Consider the following 17,166-nt stretch of genomic DNA (forward strand, 5'->3'; position numbering starts at 1 on the left):
CTCCACCGGGCTGCCATCGTGGAGTAGTACCTTGAAACTAAAGGTATCAGGCGATTGGAGTGGCCTGTCTGTTCTCCAGACCTAAACCTCATCTAGCACGTCTGGGATGCTCTCGGTCGATATATCGCTGCACGTCTCCAAACCCCTACGACACTTCTGGAGCTCCGATAGGCACTGGTGCAAGAATGGGAGGCTATACCACAGCAGCTGCTCGACCACCTGATCCAGAGTATGCCAGCCCGTTGTGCGGCCTGTGTACGTGTGCATGGTGATCATATCCCGTATTGATGGCGGCCTACATGCGCAGGAAACAGTGGCGTTTTGTAGCAGGTGTGTTTCGGGACGGTTTTCTCAACTTCTCACCAATACCGTGGACTTACAGATCTGTGTGTTCCGTATGTGCCTAGGCTATTGGCTCCAGTTTTGTGTAGTGCCACGTAGTGTGGCACCACATTCTGCAATTATCCTTAATTTATGAGCGTGAGTGTAGTTCTAGGCCGCCATCGCTGACGACAACCTCTCGCTGAAATACGCAGAAGCTTTGGTAAACGTAAATCTCTTGAACCGACATCTACACCCATTTTCTGCGGACCACTGGGGTGTATGCGACAGAATACTTGGAATACAGCTGCTTCCCGTTCCATTCGCGTATGGAGGGCGGTAGGTGTGCACGATTAAACCGTTCTGTCTGTGGTGTAGTCTGACCTTGTCGTCGGGATAAGTAGCAAGCCGGAGAATAAAAAAAAATGATTCAGTTGGCTCTGAGCACTATGGAACTTAACATCTGAGGTCATCAGTCCTAGACTTAGAACTACTTAAACCTAACTAACCTAAGGACATCACACACATCCTCCATGTCCGAGGCAGGATTGGAACCTGCGACCGTAGCAACTACGCGGTTCTGGACTGAAGCGCCTTGAACCGCACGGTCGCAGGGGCCGGCTGCCGAAGGATACCTGTGTATTAATTATCTACAGCTGCTTCTTGAAACTGTAAGTGGGTTTCCTCGTGATTATTCGCTACTACCCCAAGTGCTTAGCCAGTTAAGTTTTTTTTAGTGTCTCCGTCACACACTCCCATGGGTCCTAAGACCATTCATTTTGCCATTCGTCCTAAAGGACGTATCTAAAATAAACGAATGAATGAATAAAAGAGGGGACTGACAGAGTGGGTCATGACAAACAGCTTTCACATAACAACCCACATGAGCATCGCTTGAACTGCGTTCGGAGTATCACCGACAACCGTCGTCAGACGCCGTCGCCACGGGGCATCCGACCACCAGTACTAGGCGGCGTCGAGGGCTTAGGTTAGAATCTATTCTACCTACGGAGGAGGTTACTTTTAACTTGTTGTAGAGGATGGCTACCACCACGCCTCTGTTCAAATGGCTCTGAGCAGTATGGGACCTAACATCTGAGGTCATCAGTCCCCCAGAACTTAGAGCTACTAAAACCTAGCTAACCTAGGGACATCACACACATCCATGCCCGAGGCAGGATTCGAACCTGCGACCGTAGTCGTCGCGCGGTTCCAGACTGCAGCGCCTACAACCGCTCGGCCGGCGAAGCCTCTGTGCTTGAACACGAGTGCTGCAGTGTGGCTACTGCTATTAAAAAGAAGCCGGAATGCATGTAAATGAGGTATACCTGTCTCGAAAAGAACGTGGCGAGTACTGTATACTCTGCCTCCAGTTACTGGAATTACCAGACAAGTTTTACGAATATCTGACATGAAGGGAAAAATGCTGTGCCACAGAAGTTGAAACCGCTTTAACTTTGTGACGCCACTTCCCTTCTCTCATCACGATTGGCGTCAGAAGGGGCCGGCCCCTTTGAATCTAACACGTCGTAACTGATTTTTTCGTACTTATGCGTGTGCATTACAAAAGTATGTAGCTTCAATGACACACCGTACTGAGGATCTCTCCAAAAAACGTTGTTCCGAGTATGGTTTATTATTTTATAATGCAAGAATGTGCGACTTCGGTGTACAAATGTTTAGCCAATGATGGAAATGCAAATGAGTGTTTGGCTTCATTGGTCGGGAGGCCCGTTACGGGGCAGGTCCGGCCGCCTTGGTGCAGCTCTTATTACATTCGACGCCACGTTGGGCGACCTGCGCGCCGGATGGGGATGAAATGATGATGACAACACAACACCCAGTCCCTGAGCGGAGAAAATCCCCTACCCAGTCGGTAATCGAACACGGGCCCCTAGGAAGGGAATCCGTCACGCTGACCACGCGGTGCGGACTGCCAATGATGATCCGAGCAGATAATAATTTACGTGGTGAAAGTAGATGGATAACATTTGCGTGTGAGTAAACAAGTATTATTTAACTAATGACAGGTAGATTTGTGATTTCACAGGAGCACAATTTATTCTAAAAAAAATAATGAAATCAATCCAATACTGGCAGTATATTCAGATTCTAGAACTAGTAACCTCACTGTTCTTTAAACACTTGCTTAGTGGATTTGAGAAAGGAAGTAACATTTCTGCTGACAGTACTATTTCTGATTGAATGTAGCTACTAATAAAGAAAATCAGCTGTACTACAGTGTCCTTCAATGCACCTGCGCGAAACATAGCTGCGAAATGTCGTATAGAATACTCGTAAATTGCAATTTTAGTAGTATTTGAAGTGCAACAGCGAAAATATTAGCTTTTAAATTAGTATTTAGGACTTGGTAAACAGCAACTAACATATCACACAAAAAACTTTGAAACTGTACTTTAAGGGTTTGGTATCTGGTTCCTGGTTTACGCCAAATGAAAACCCGGCTGTTCGGACTTTCCCTGAACTCGTCCGTGAGAATAACCTGTCACCACTGTTCCAATGACCATGTACTGTGTTCCTGACACCAGGTTTGACTGGCTCTCCTGCGACCAGGGGTCAGTGGAATGCAGGTCTCCGGGCGAATAAACCACGTTTGTTCAGTCGTCTGTAGACTGTGTGTCTGGAGACAAATGTTCCAGTGGCTGCGGTAAGGTCCCGAGCAAGGCTACCTGCAGTACACCGTGGTCGTGTGCGGGCACTAATGGTGAGATTTCATTCTTCTTGTGGTGTTGTACCCTGTGGACGTCCCGTAATGTAGCGACTGGACACGTTTACTGTCTGCTGGAATCGTTTCCATAATCTTGAGATCACACTTTGTGACACACGCAGGGCCCGTGCTATGACCTGCTGTGTTTGACCAGTAGCCCTAATATTCTAACGCTCATAACGTCATCAATATGTGTTCTTTGAGCGATTTTCAACATACGGTCACCATTAGCACTCTGAAAATGTCTGCTCATTTACTCGCTGCAACGTACTCTGACATGCATCAACACACCTCTGCGTATGTGGAATGCTGCCAGCACCACCGTCCGACGACCGCGGGTCAAATGCAACGCATGGTCATACCCCGAGGTGATTTAACTCCGCAAACCGCCCACCAGGGCGTTGTTTCACCATGTATCCTTAATTTATGAGCATGAGTGTACATGCATATGCCTGGCGATTCTTCTGGGAAGCGTCGTGACATGCTTCCTTTTGCAGTCGCTTGGAAAACTTCGTTGTATAACCGATCTACGAAAAACAGTTCCCGAAGGCGAGCGAGTTTTTTCGCGGAATATGAACAAGGTTATTAGTTCTCAATGTGTCATTTCAATATTGGTGTGATGGCTGAAGTGAGGAACCTGCAAGAGCCCCCTCATGAACTGAAGCTGTGTGTCTATTTCAGAACAGCAACGAGCCCGTACGCGGTCACACAGGAGCTTCACACCTCAGCTGAGCGTCAACACACATACTCCGCTAGCCACGGTGCGTGGCGGAAGCTACCCTGTAACACTACTACTCGTTTCCTTTCTTTTTCCACTCGTAGATAGAGCGAGGGAAAACGACTGTCAATATGCCCAGGCATGTGCCCTGATTTCTCGTATCTTATCTTGATAGCCCTTACGCACAGTGCTGTTCTGCAATCAGTTAAAATTTTGGGTTATCTAAATTTTCTCGGTGGTCAAACTGCCTATTGGCTTCTGTCTCGGGTTCTTCTGCCGACGTTCGTCTGATGATTTTACTGATGTTTCGCCAGCACGAGTGGCTGTCATTATCAAAGCTTCACCCTTCATTGCCGGTGGTGAACTGGAACCGAGCTCGCGGCCGCAGACTATATGTACCTGGCGCGCCAACATCCGAGGGTTTCTCCTCGGTCATTTCTGGTGCGGTTCTCCTCTTGCTACCTGCGACGGTCGTTCGCTGCAGTGCGGGAAGCCAGGATCCGTTTACCTTAAGGCTCTCCTCTTTCTTGTTGAAACTGTTCGCGTGTTTCTGTATTTCTACAGCTTCTCTGAACAAGCGCGTGTGATAGTGCTTCTCTACAGCCAGAACTTCCGTGTCGGCGAATTTTATTACGCGGTCGGTCTCACTCAGCGCATGCTCTGCCACGGCCGATTTCTCCACCTGTCGCAACCTGCAATGTCGCTTATTCTCTTTGATCCTGGTGTTGATTAATCGTCCAGTCATTCCGACAAGTGCATGGTATTCGGTATATTCCCTACACTGCAAGTGGGTCCCTTTTCTCCTTTGCCGATGTAAGACACTCTTTGATCTTCCTTGTCGGTTTGAAAATCGTCTTTACGCCATTTTTGCGCAATATATGGCTGATTCTGTCCGTCACTCTTGGAATGTATGGCAGAAAGGCCGTATCCGACATTTCTTTCTCTGATTCCTTACTTCGCCGAGTGTTTGGATCTGTTACACTTCTAATATAATTTGTGGAGTACCCATTGCTCCTCAGGACACCTTCCAGGTGTTGCATTTCGCGTCTGAGGTGCTGCGGCTCACACATTCGTCCTGCTCGCGTTACGAGCGTATTAATCACGCCTTTTTTTTCTGGCTCGGATGGTGGTTTGATAGTTTGTGCAGGTATCTGTCCGTGTGTGTCGGTTTTCGATACACGCTGTGTACCACGTTTTCGCCATCCCTTGTGACCAGCACATCTAGAAACGGCAGTTTTTTGTCCTTTTCTACTTCCTTGGTTAATTTTATGTTGGCGTGGAGGCTTAGGAAGTCACCGAGCTGTTCTTCACCATGGCTCCGCACAACGAAAGTATCAGCGGCGTATCTGTACCACACTTTAGGTATGCAAGTCGCCAAGTCCAGTGCCTGTGCTCTGAAATGTTCCATGAAGAAGTTGGCCACCACTGGACTGAGAGGACTACCCATGGCGACGCCTTCCAGCTGTTCCCAGAAATTGCCCTTCCACGTGTAACAGCTCGTGGTGCGACACACATGGGAGAGCTTTGTGATGTCTTGCGGAAAAATGGAACCGATGTACTCCAGAGTGTCACTTTCGTAAACAAAAAAACAACATCAAAGCTGACCAGGATGTCATTTGGTGCAAATTTCAGTTTCTTAATTTCGGCTCGGCTCCAGTTCATCACCGGCAATTGAGGGTGAAACTTCGACAGTGGCAGCCTCTCGTGTTGGCGAAACGTCAGTAAAATCATGATATGAACGTCGGCAGAAGAACCCGAGACAGAAGCCAATAGGGAATTTGTCATCAAGTAGCCTAAGCCTTAACAATTTTGTTTCTCAGTTGCGTTTCTCGAAAAGAACACCGTCTTCCCTCCAGGGATTCTCATTTGAGTTCCTGAAGCATTTCTGCAACACTTGCATGTTGTTCGAACCTACAGATAACAAATCTAGGAGCAGACGTCACGGTTTAGGAATAGTGTTAGTTAAAGTCAACAAACCTAAAATTTTTGTTCAGAACTTTGTGATCAGAAATCAGTCAGAAATACATTTTAAATATATTGCAATTTCTGATTAAAAAGGAACAATAATACCAATTTTCCTTTCATGTAAAAAACGTACCGTACTTGACTGGAATACTCTTTTTCAAATTCTAAAGGTGGCAGGGGTAAAATACAGGGAGCGAAAGGCTATTTATAATTTGTACAGAAACCAGATGGCAGTCATAAGAGTCGAGGGGCATGAAAGGGAAGCAGTGGTTGGGAAAGGAGTGAGACAGGGTTGTAGCCTCTCCCCGATGTTATTCAATCTGTATATTGAGCAAGCAGTAAAGGAAACAAAAGAAAAATTTGGAGTAGGTATTAAAATTCATGGAGACGAAGTAAAAACTTTGAGGTTCGCCGATGACATTGTAATTCTGTCAGAGACGGCAAAGGACTTGGAAGAGCAGTTGAACGGAATGGACAGTGTCTTGAAAGGAGGATATAAGATGAACATTAACAAAAGCAAAACGAGGATAATGGAATGTAGTCAAATTAAATCGGGTGATGCTGAAGGAATTAGATTAGGAAATGACACACTTAAAGTAGTAAAGGAGTTTTGCTATTTAGGAAGTAAAATAACTGATGATGGTCGAAGTAGAGAGGATATAAAATGTAGACTGGCAATGGCAAGGAAAGCGTTTCTGAAGAAGAGAAATTTGTTAACATCGAATATAGATTTATGTATCAGGAAGTCGTTTCTGAAAGTATTTGTTTGGAGTGTAGCCATGTATGGAAGTGAAACATGGACGATAACTAATTTGGACAAGAAGAGAATAGAAGCTTTCGAAATGTGGTGCTACAGAAGAATACTGAAGATAAGGTGGATAGATCACGTAACTAATGAGGAGGTATTGAATAGGATTGGGGAGAAGAGAAGTTTGTGGCACAACTTGACTACAAGAAGGGATCGGTTAGTAGGACATGTTTTGAGGCATCAAGGGATCACAAATTTAGCATTGGAGGGCAGCGTGGAGGGTAAAAATCGTAGAGGGAGACCGAGAGATGAGTACACTAAGCAGATTCAGAAGGATGTAGGTTGCAGTAGGTACTGGGAGATGAAGCAGCTTGCACAGGATAGAGTAGCATGGAGAGCTGCATCAAACCAGTCTCAGGACTGATGACAACAACAACAACTGCAAAATTTGTACTAATCATTCCACAAACGACGACCTAGAAGTGAAGATAGCCATAATTACAGCTATTCCCGTTAGAATTTACATTTCGGAAATATTAAGCTGAATGCTTGTAACAAACGCATAAGAGAGTCGGTCCAAGTGACTGTATTCTGTTTTGACTACATAACGGCAAAATACTTTACTTCAGTTCCTAGGGAAAACATCAAATACAAAATTTTGATGGCAATTTCTGCTGTCGCCCTTCAGTAGAACAAGTGGAAAGTATACGAATGAAACGGTAATGATTGGTGTTTCATGTCGCACCAAGACTGTAGATGTTTCGAAAGAGCACTGCGTGTGCTGAGTTATGAAAAATCATGTAGTAATCTTCCCACAAGTTTCGTACCAGATTAGAATACAGAAAAGTGTTGGTGGTTTTACAGGGGCACTTCTTATTGATAGGATTCACTTGAATTGCAGCTGAACTACAACGGTGATAATATTATTGGCCAGCCACTTTTTGTTACTAAATGTGCATCCTGTGGATGTGTGTGATTAATAGCGTTAATACACTGCCGAGATGCCGCTTACATTCTAACAATTAATGTCTTTCAATTATTTATGATTAGATCTATCGTGATTATGCAATACTGGAGTAATGAAAATAAACTGGCTTCACTCAGTTTCTTTTACATTCTGATACCGATTTTTTACTATACACTGAAGCCGTCAGGGTAACTTTTTATATGAATTCTCTAGGAACGTCATCATTTACATTGAAGGTATCGCTACGTGTTTTCTGTTGTTATTTTCGCCAGTTGCGCAATGAACTGAATCACCATGCTCTGTAAGAGCAGTACTACTAAAAGAAATTAAAAAAAAGAAAACAAGAATGACCATTAGACTTAGTGCTTTATATCGCACCCATGTTAAGTAAGAGACGGTAGCGGGCAGACATCTTCAGACGGTTACCGCAAGACAGATACACTCTGATGCAGTAGTGAACTGCAAGAGGTTACGACTGTGCCCGAAAAGTGTGAGCTCCTTATGGACTACGAAATCAGCAAGTAGTTTAAACATGCAAGCGCATGCGCACTTGCTGCCCAAGATTGACATGCCTTAGCACCTGAAGATGTCGGCCAGTTGCGCTGATGAAATATTGTGGAGTTTTCACGATGACACCCTACGTCTCGCCCGAGAACCATATATACAACATGCCCGTCGGGAAAGCCTCAAGCAACAAATCTAGCAACCTTCCTCTGAACTGCTTCAGTGCCTTCCTTGAATCCGAACTGGTGTTGATCCCGAACACTCGAGCAGTACTCATGACTAGGTCGCACCAGCGTCTTGTATGCGGTCTTCTTTACAGATGAGTCACACTTTTCTAAAATTCTCCCAATAAACCGAAGTCGACTATTCGGCTTCCCTACCACAATACTCACAAGCTCGTTCTATTCCTTATCGCTTCACGACATTACGCCCAGATATTTAAACGACGTGACTGTCTCAAGCAAGAGGCTAATGCTATATCCGAACATTTCCAGTTCGTTTTCCCTACTCATTTGCATTAACTTACAGTTTTCTACATTAGGAGCCAGCTGCCATTCACCACTCCAACTAGCAATTTTTCTAGATCATCTAGTATAGACCTACAATTCCTTACCTTCGACTCCTTCCTGTTCACTACAGCATCAACAGCGAACAACCGCTGATTGCTGCCCACCCTGTCTGCCAAATCATTTATGTGTTTAGAGAACAACAGGGGTCCTGTCACACTTCCTGGGGCGCTCCTGATGTTACTACTGTCTCTGATGAACACTTACCGTCGAGGGCAACATGCTGGATTCTATTACTTAAGAAGTCTTCGAGCCAGTCACATATCTGGGACCCTATTCCGTGTGCGCATACCTTCGTTAACAGTCTGCAGTGGGGTACCTTGACGGATGCTGTTCGTAAATCTAGAAATACGGAATCTGCCTGTTCCCTTTCATCCATTGTTCGCAATATATCATGTGAGAAAAGGGCAAGCAGAGTTTCGCACCAGCGACGCTTTCTAAACCCATGCTGATTCGTGGACATGAGCTTTTTGGTCTCTAGGAAATTTACTATATTCGAACTCAGAATATGCTCTATAATTCTGCAGCAAACCGGCGTTAAGAATATTGGTCTTTAATTTTTCGGGTCCCTGCTTTTACCCTTCCTATATACTGGAGCCACCTGCGTTTATTTCCAGTCGCCTGGCACTGTGTGCTGGTTGAAAGACTCGCGATAAATCCAGACTAACTAAGGGGTCAACGACGTAGAGCACTCTTTTTAAAACCGAATTGGGATTCTATCCGGACCTGGCGATTTACTTGTGTTCAACTCTTTCAGTTGTTTCTGTACGCCAGGGATGCTTATTACTGTGTCAACCATACGGGGCTCAGTGCGATGGTCAAATGACGGTACTTTTGTACGATTTAGATGCTGAACGACTTCTTAAACGTGGAATTTAAAACTTCGGCCGACATTTTGCTGTCATCTACTGCCAAACCAGACTCGTCAGCGAGTGACTAGATGGAAGCCTTAGACCCGCTTAGCGATTTTATTTGGGACTTACACTGAGCTTGCCTGTTTACCTGTAACTGCAAGAAAAGTATAATCTGTTTTTTGATTAACTTTGCGAGCCGATGCGTAAGACATCCTCGTACCTGTTCTGTGTAGTATTTTCTTTGGTATCATCCCTCACAGCAGATAAAGGAGCGCACCTGGAAAATTTATACTTTTGTGGCTATAGCTGGATGTGCGGAAAGCAAAATTGCGCCAAATAATAGTTCGGGATGCCATTACGGTGCGTTGCCCGCACGGTTAGCCGTGCGGTCTAACACACTGCTTTCCGGGCGGGAAGGCGTTTCGGTCCCCGGCACGAATCAGCCCGGCGCATTAGTGTCGAGGTCCGGGGTGCCCTCCAGACTGTGGATGGTTTTTAAGGCGGTTTCCCACATGCCTTGCTGCCTCGGCGAATGCGGGCTGGTTCCTCTTATTCCGCCTCAGTTACACTATGTTGGCCATTGCTTTCTCCACGTACGCGTTCACCATAATTATTCTAGCACGCAAACATTGGCGTTACACTCGTCTGGTTCAGATATTCCCGAGGGGAGGGGGGGGGGGGGAGGGATTCCACTAGGGGCCTAACCGCGCAATAGGACTGGGTTCGGTGTGGGGCGGCGGTGGGGTGAGTGGACTGCTGTAACCTGTTGTGGGGTTGTGTATCACTGAGGGCTATGGCGGGGACGAAGCCTCTCCGTCGTTTCTAGGTCCTCAGTTGAATACAAGACAACACCATGCGTTTGTTGATGTGTGCTGTGGTGTTGTGTTTGTGTTATGTTGTGGTACTCAGTCCGAAGACTGGTTTCATGCCGCTCTCAACACTACTCTATCCTGTGCAAGCCTCATCACCGAATAACTACTGTGTCCTTCTCAATCTCCTTACTGTAATCTCTTTGCCTCACTGTACGATTTTAGCTCCCACACTTCCCTCCAGTACTAAACAGGTGATTACTTGAGGCCTCAGAATGTTATATCAACCGATCCCTTCTTCTAGTCAAGTTTTGCCACAAATTTCTTGCTTCCGAGCAGTACCTCCTCATTAGTTACGTGATCTACCCAGCTGTACTACAACATTCTTCTGTACCACCACGTCTCCAAAGTTTCTGTTCTCTTTCTATCTAAACTTTTTATTGTCCATGTTTACTTCCATACTTCCTTTCAGAAAGGACTTCCTGACACTTTAATCTCTACTCGATGTTAACAAATTTCTCTTCTTCAGTAACGCTTTTCTTGCCATTGCCAGTCTACTTTTGCATCCTCTGTACTTCGATCACCATCAGTTATTTTACTGGCCAACAATGAAAACTCATTTGCTACTTTTAGAGTCTTCTTTCCTAGTCTAATTCCGTCAGAATCACCTGATTTAATTCAACTACATTCTATTAACCTGGTTTGGCTTGTGCTCATGTTATATCCGATTTTAAAGCAAATGTATCATTCATCAGCTTTTCCAAGTCTTTTACTGTCTTTGCAGAATTACAATACATCTGCAGACCTCAAAGTTTTTATTTCTTCTCCAGGAACTTTAATTCCTGCTCCAAATTTTTCTTTGATTTCCATTTCCGATTGCTCAGTTTACAGATTGAATGATATCGCCGATAGGCTACAACCATGTTTCACAATCTCCTTAACCATTGCTTCCCTTTCATGGCCCTCGACTCTTACAACTGCCTCCTGGTTTCTGTAGACGTTGTGAATTCATGTCGCTCCCTATGTTTACCTTCGCTACCTTCGGAATTACGTATAATTACAATGAAATAAATACCCCTAGCTGCATACAGGCGCTGGTATGTCAACGGGTACAGTTGAAAATGTGTGCCCCGACCGGGACTTGAACCCGGGATCTCCTGCTTACAGGGCAGACGCTGTATCCATCTGAGCCACCGAGGGCACAGAGGATAGTGTGACTGCAGGGACTTATCTCTGGCACGCCTCCCGTGAGACCCACATTCCCAACTTATTGACCGGCACTATATTCATAGTGCTCTTGCCCATTATACTCATTACTCGCGGCTTTTTGCCGATTCTCGTAAGAGTTCGGGCACTGTTTTTGAAAAAGATGGTCAGATGGCCGGTGATATATGGTATCTGTTCTTTCTGACATGTCGGAAAGAACAGATAGCATATTCATAAGTATTACGTATAATGTTGGAAACCGAGAGCATGACTGAGGTAAAGCTAGGAAGGATTACGCCGCAACAGCAACTTACTTGACGTTCAACAACAGTTATTAGCAAAGGATTTGTACATTCGTTTCATATGCCAAGCAGTATAGTGCATAGTGTAATAATAGTAAAGAAACTTTCACTAACTGCCCCCAGTATTTATTATGCTGGAAGTCAGTACTAGTACTTAACAATCGAGACGGACATAGTAGCTGTTTTGCGCCTGAATGCCGGGTTATCGCCGGCGACTACAGTGGATCTGCTACGTACGCTCTCACGCATCAATCGGTTCCGCACACCGCCAGCGCAACTACAGCGACATATGGAGCGACTGTACTCACTGGCTACTTGCTGTCCATAAAATAAACCTCCCTGTGCGTTGCAGTAGATCTTTCCATTACAGCTTACGGTGCCAGTTTATCTACTTTACTCGTACCGTTCAAATATATACGAAAAATGGCAAATAATGGGACCTGATAGAAGAGGATCGTCACACACTGTGCTGCAATCTTCTGCGGTGAGACGATTTAGGAGTGCAGGTACTCATGACAGGAGTTGCGTCAGTCAGTTTTAGTGCCTTCAGCTGCGTCACCATCGACCTTCAACTTGGCCGCTGCAGGAAAAGTCATGGCGTGTTTGTAGAAAAAAAGGATGGCTAGTGTTCGCCACGGTCCAGAACCGGTTGCCACTATCTGTGTCCGTCCGGAAGCTACCCACTCATCTTCGATTGTATTTTTGTTACCCACTTTATTTCTCCGCCCAGTGTGGAGCCGCGCGACCGCTACGGTCGCAGGTTCGAATCCTGCCTCGGGCATGGATGTGTGTGATGTCCTTAGGTTAGTTAGGTTTAAGTAGTTCTAAGTTCTAGGGGACTGATGACCATAGATGTTAAGTCCCATAGTGCTCAGAGCCATTTTGAACAAAAATAAGGCACCATGTCGCAAGGTAAGAAGCGTGATGGAGTGGCTCGAGGAATAGAATGGCGAGATCCAGTTGTGCTGGCCCAGCAGCTCGCCAGGTCTGAAACTGATCGACCATATCTGTGATGTGATTGAACGTGGCGTAGATCTCAACGCCCCCCTCACCGGAATTTATGGGAATTAGGTGATTCGTGTGTGCAGATGTCCCTTGTGATATATAAATTTTCGGAGTCTACAGTGTCACGTGTTTCAGTGTCACACAAATTTGTATTTTTAAAGGGGATCACTTAAGACTATTTCCATGGTTTCGCCCCTCAAATTTCTCCCTCTTATCACAAAATTGTCATGTGATGTAGTACAACTGAAAAAATAAATTCCTTTTAAAGCACAGTTTCGTATATAATTTATATTCGAAACCTTACACCTGTGTCACAGAACAAATCCTACATCGAGAATACTTTACACAAGTTTAAGGGAAGAAATGCTTCCGATAATTATTACAGTGTTTAAAGAACATCAAAATATGAACAGGCTGAAATGAACAAACAGTGCATGAGACTATGTTAATCAATTCAATTGTAAAAAGCTAAGGGGCATATTATTAGCAAGATGAGAAATATGCAAAAGTGAAATGCCAAAATGAGCATTTTTCAATTGGGAGTAAATCAAAACAATCAGAATGGCTGAAAGAGAGCACAGTAACATGAACCATAAACGAATAAGAGGTAAGCAACTAAACAAATAAGAGAATAGGCAAAAATGAGATGTCAACAAAATGAGAGCTGGCCGAACTCCGTCGGTACTTATATACCTCATGGCCCGTAAGCAACAGGCGCGCCTACGATCGCAATGCACTCTTAGCGCTCGCGGCGGCGTCTAGCGACCCGTACGCAAGTTGTGCGGTTTCTGTCGCAGGTCGACCCTTAATCTATGATGTTACACCCTCCAGCGACCTACCAAGTCTCATTGTTGCCATGCTACGGCACGTCACCGGTGTTATCCCTGCCAAAGTTGGACATACCGGCTGTTTAGTAGATGGTCATAATGTTCTGCAAATTATCCTGTTAGGAGAACATCCGCAACTGAGTATTATACCAGAGGTTGAAAATACCGCTTCGGTTGTGAATTTCTTTTATCATCACGACCGGTTTCGGGCTCTCATAATCCCATCCTCAGGTGTTGCATTTGTGCTGTAGCCCCCGAGTGTCGCGGTGAACGTGTACTAGGCATGGCCCACATTTTCAATTGTTCCCGTTGGTATTAACGACTCCTATAAGCAAATAATGGTCTGGATTTCTTTGTAATTTCATTCTTCGAGAGCTGCAAGATCACCAATGGTATCTGTTCTGTCGGACATACAGAATAGCATCGGTGGCGATATCTGCACGCCGTTATGGTAAACCTTCGTACTGCTCCTAATATTTATTCCTCGCGCTTACATTAGTGGCTTGGAACGGGCCTGGGATTCAGGTCGAAAAAAAATCGATTTTCGATTTTCATCATATTTCGATAGATTAAGATTTTATTTAAGTACTCTGAAATGGCTGTTGCTGACAATTTTTTTTTCTAGCATTTAAAGAGCATTTTCCTACCACGTGTGTTTATGTGCCACGCCCACTTCTCTGTCACCCTCTTTTCTGCATATATTTTACATCCCCTACATCGGACGTTAGGAATTTTTTTTTACTCCCGAGTGTGTTGGCTATCCTTGGAATGCAATGGTCGGTATTCTTTTGTTCCTGCTTTTTTTAAACAACACACTTTCAAACACGCGGTTAGTTTTGTACAAGTGTGATTGGCAAGTAGTTATTATAGAAAACTTGCAGGTATACTATGGGCAGGCAATTAGGAGAAATACAGAAAATATTGAGGCAATGAAGAGAGGTTTGGGCCATAAGTCCTCTACTGATTATAAGCCATGTCATGGATTGTGTCCATCAGGGGAAAATTCGTGGTGCAAATACAATAGGGCTCGGGCAACTGCAGAATCTTATTCTCAACAGCATTCTCATATTCTGCTGCTGTTATTACAAAAAAAATGTTCAAATGTGTGTGAAATCTTATGGGACTTAACTGCTAAGGACATTAGTCCCTAAGGTTACACACTACTTAACCTAAATTATCCTAAGGACAAACACACACACACCCATGCTCGAGGGAGGACGCGAACCTCCGCCGGGACCAGCTGTGCTGTTATTACAGCAATTGAAGCCATTTTTAGAGACTTGGCTCATCCTGACCTTCTAAGGAAATGTCTGCATGGGACACAGAACCCAAATGTTTCAGCAGCATAATTAGGAACCGCCTTCATAAAACTGTATTTGTAGGCATGCATACAATGAAACTACGAGTTAATGATGCTGGTATTACATTCAGTTTTGGTAATATTGGAAAGTGTTGGGTACTGAAGAAGCTGGGAATTAATCCTGGTGAAAATATGATCACTGGGCTGCAACACTGAGATAAAATAAGGATAGCCGATGCAGATAGGTCTGCATCTAATATGGCCACGAAAGCAAGACAAACATCCAGGAAGGTGAAAAAGAAGCTGGAAGACCTGCTAGAGACCAAAGAAGGGCTATCATATGCAGCAGGACACTTTTAATAAATTGTAAGTAACAAATTTCAAAATTTTTTCTTTACAGTTTATTTCGTGCAAACTAAAATTTTCAGTGTATATGCCCCATTTTATCTGAAACTATCATATATAAATGAATGACATTTTCAGAGACTCTGCATAACATAAAAAGCCACCTCTGGTTCTACATTCATTAATATTTCCCCATTAGGAAGTTCACAAAAAAATATTTTCTGCAGAAAAAAACTTTATTTTTGTTAATAAATTTAAAAAATTATTTCTTAAAAACTATAAAATGGATAAAGTAGATTTTAGTACAGTTGCCTCTATTAGCGTCATGTAACATACAGTAAAAATATTAAGGTCCTGCATCAAATAGTTTTTTTCAGAAATGGGTCAGATACTTGCCTAAATTAACATGGGTTAGATAGGCAGGGTGTGGTCCCCTTAAGTCGCGTCGTTTACGACTGTACGTCCATTTACTGACAATGCGATGTCGGCCATGTTAAGCGCCGTCCCTAACATTGTTGCCGTCCCGATAGCTGAATGGTCAGCGTGACGAATTGTCGTCCTACGGGCCCGGGTTCGGTTCCCGGCTGGGAAGGGGATTTTCTCCGCTCCGGGACTGGGTGTTGTGGTGTCTTTATCGTCATTTCATCCCCATCCGGCGCGCAGGTTACCCAATGTGGCGACGAATGTAATAAGACCTGCACCAAGGCGGCCGGACTTGCCCAGCAAGGGGCCTCCCGGCCAATGACGCCAAACGCTCACTTCATTTTTTACTTCAACGCTAAAAGTCTAACAAAGTCTGGACAGGCCGCACTTTTACGTAGTTGGCCGAACACGATAGTATCACAGAATGTTTGACGGATGGCAACACAGACCAAGAGCATTAAACTTCATAACGAACTGCACCATGATAATGCTACGAAAGCACGCGCAGCTCAGTACACATTAAAACAGGTGTTCAGTGTCGCAAGTACTTCCATTAAGAGGGGAGGAAACTACATGTTTTCTGGGTTACACTGATTCTCCGTAAGCAAACTAAGTGACAGACGATAAGAGGAAAACAGGCATACTGTCGCAACAGGGCAGTCGTTAGCATTGTAATCGGTTATCAGCTGCCCCACATACGTAGAGTGAAACCCAGCGGGCTGGCAATGCACACGAGCTAAAGCCACGACGAATGGGCCACCAGTTAAATCACGAACAAACACTTACGCTTAGCCCGGAAGAATTTAGAGCAACGCTATCTAGTTCGTAAAATTTGGGGTGTAGAATCAGGAAAGAAAGGTAACCCTAAGGAATATAATGTGCTGGATTGCAAAACTACACGTTCGTAGTTTAAGTTGTAATAAACTGGTCTGCGCTATTGTCGAGCGAAATGACTGTTGATGTGATTTTTGTTGCTTATGTGCAGCAATTTACAAAGAGATAACATACGCAGTACTTGGTAGTCAACTGACAATAGACGTTTCCCGGTTCTTAGCAATGGACGAATGCTAATGCCGTGTAGCGATAAGTAGTTTCGATTTAGAGTAGTGGACTACGGCTTGGATACAGGGAGTCCCAAAACTTTAACAGCAAAGTTATAATAACGACAAAAATACTGAAATGAGGCAGGAACCAAAGATCGAAAATGAAAACGGTAAGAGTACGCACCTATATCTACGTCTACATCTACATGGTTACTCTGCAATTCACACTTAAGTGCCTGGCAGAGGGTTCATCGAACCATTTTCATACTACCATTCCACTCTCGAATGGCGCGTGGGAAAAAGAAACACCTAAATCTATCCGTTCGAGCTCTGATTTCTCTTATTTTGTTATGATGACCATTTCTCCCTACGTAGGTGGGTGTCAACAAAATATTTTCACATTCGGAAGAGAAAGTTGGTGATTGAAATTTCGTAAATAGATCTCGCTGCAAAGAAAACCGCGGCTTTGTTCCAGTGACTGCCACCCCAACTCGGGTATCATGTCAGTGACACTCTCACCCCTATAGCACGATAA

The 17,166-nt window shown here is 44.5% G+C and overlaps 1 protein-coding gene and 1 non-coding gene across 3 annotated transcripts in view; one reads left to right on the top strand and one right to left on the bottom strand.

Moving 5' to 3' along the window:
- Positions 1–17,166, top strand: part of LOC126293305 (aminopeptidase N-like) — a 721,098-nt gene that overhangs the window by 145,434 nt on the left and 558,498 nt on the right. The gene's annotated exons all lie outside the window — the stretch shown is intronic.
- Positions 11,307–11,381, bottom strand: Trnat-ugu (transfer RNA threonine (anticodon UGU)). Its single transcript has one exon. It is a non-coding gene; the product is annotated as a tRNA-Thr (tRNA).

This window comes from Schistocerca gregaria, chromosome 10 (assembly GCF_023897955.1).
Source record: "Schistocerca gregaria isolate iqSchGreg1 chromosome 10, iqSchGreg1.2, whole genome shotgun sequence".
In the NCBI taxonomy this organism is placed as follows: Eukaryota; Metazoa; Arthropoda; class Insecta; order Orthoptera; family Acrididae; genus Schistocerca; species Schistocerca gregaria.